Raw genomic sequence first — 2157 nt, forward strand, 5'->3', positions numbered from 1 at the left:
TTGCACTTATCCGTGAGCGGTAAATTACCGACTACAATGGCACTAGCTCCTACATGTGTCGCAACTTTACCCAATCTCGCCACCTGATGACTCTCTTGGAGCCGGTAAACGAGTCAAAGCACAGCCCTAGCATATAAAGCCTCAGTGTTGTCCTGGTCGTAAAGACTAATGGTGTAGAATCATAACCACAGACTTATCCTCTCGATGAATGATAACCACTTGGAAAGTTCGAGGGAGGGTTGTTCGGTATAATTGTCACATGACTACCCATCTACATGTCTGAACATTTCTATGCCCTTACCAAGAAACGTGGTACACAACCTCACAGATGCTAGTCTCGAGCTCAAGCGACCTTTATCCATGTTTTAGGCGGCTGAATCAACTAGGATCGAATTTAGATTATAGAGTGTTTACAAATGAGTTTCAACATCGATTACGATTCATTTGTATTAAAGTATAATCAAGGTCTTTATCTATGTTGATCACATCGGTATAAAGATATAGAAATAACAAACCATGAAATAATGAATTATATTAAAATAAAGATTGTTTATTACAACTTGTGTGACAGTCCCAAAACTTTAAGGTCCACGTGAGCCACATGCATGCTAGTTATTAAATTCCTTATGTATTGTATTAAATGGTTTTAATGCATGGTTATTTCATTAATTAGGGTTTTAATTCATGATTTATGAATTTGCATTATTTTAAATTATAATATGTTTAGTTAATCCACGTTAAAATGTTTTCCTTGAGTTTTAGTTTCAGGCGATTATTCGAGGCGGGATCGAAGAAATGAGACCGACGACGATTTAGGAGATTTTACGATGGGGTATTTTATTTTAAGTCAAAGTGTCATTTTAAATGATTTATTTAGTTTCTAGCAATTTTAAAGCCTAATTTAATTTTTAGGTGATTTTATGATTTTAAACTTTTAAAAATATATCACTTGTGTACTTCATTTTTAAGCTAAGGAATTTTATTCAAGATTTATAGGGATTGATATGTTTAATTAATTTAATAATTTAGTTAGTATTTTAAGTAACCACCTAATTAGCCTTTCATTTTAATTAGTATTGTTAATGGGTAATCAAGCAAAAATCATTCCCTAATCTATTTCCTAACACACGCACACACCCATTTTATCACACAACTCACGCACACACCTAAGTCAACACACACACACTCACTCCTTAACACAACACACACCACACAATTTCCTATCACTTCCTATCACCATTTTAAAAGAAATATTAGGGTCCTTCTCCCTATAGCAGCCGCCCCCTCCCCTCTAAAATTCCAGCAAGATTTGTTGAGTTTTCTTCAAAGGAAATCGTTCGACGATCGTCCCGGATCAATCCTCGTATCATCTCCGCTTCGGTGACGCCGTTTCGGTAACGTTTGATATCAAAAGGCACGTATATTCTGTTCTTTCTGCATCGATCTCGTCATATTATGTGTTGTGTTATTTTTATGCGTAAAAATATATGTGTGACGTTCGTCGTTTGAGCAGAAAACGATTCGGATCAGTTTTGAATTAATTTTAGATCTAAAATCACGTTTTTACTGTATTTTTAAATTCTGCGACTTTTCGGTCGTGATTCTGAGAAAACTTTAAACGTAAAAATTGTAGAACTTTTCGATACCTTCGATTTGACAGTAAATTCAAAATATTTGGATAAAAATTGAGTGAGGTATGGTGTTTTTCGTGGGGCTGCTCAAACTGCGTTTTCAGAAAATTATGATATTAATGTGTTCTTGAAGTTTTAATGTTGCAGGCTTCGTTGGGGGATCGACGGGTGACCTGTTGCTGCATAAAGGTTTACTGGTAATGATGTTGGGAGCATTATTGAGGTTTTTGTTTCATGTCGACAGGCACTGGATTAATTAGAAGTCGTAAGAAACTGATTCGGTGTCAATTGTCACGTTTTTGAATGATATGTGTCGTAAGGTGAACATCGTTGCTTTGGGAGGCTATAAGAATGTGTTTTGATGTTATGGCAAGCTAGGATGGGTCTCGAGGTGTCCACTCATAGTCCGTATAATCGAGTCGAGAGCGTTAAACAAAACATGTACAGAATTTCTGTAACTTCGCTTGTGCCGCAGGTAGACGGACCCGAGCACGGACCCTGGCACGGGGTCCGTGTCTTTGTTTTT

Source organism: Primulina eburnea, chromosome 5 (genome assembly GCF_022965805.1).
Source record: "Primulina eburnea isolate SZY01 chromosome 5, ASM2296580v1, whole genome shotgun sequence".
Lineage (NCBI taxonomy): Eukaryota > Viridiplantae > Streptophyta > Magnoliopsida > Lamiales > Gesneriaceae > Primulina > Primulina eburnea.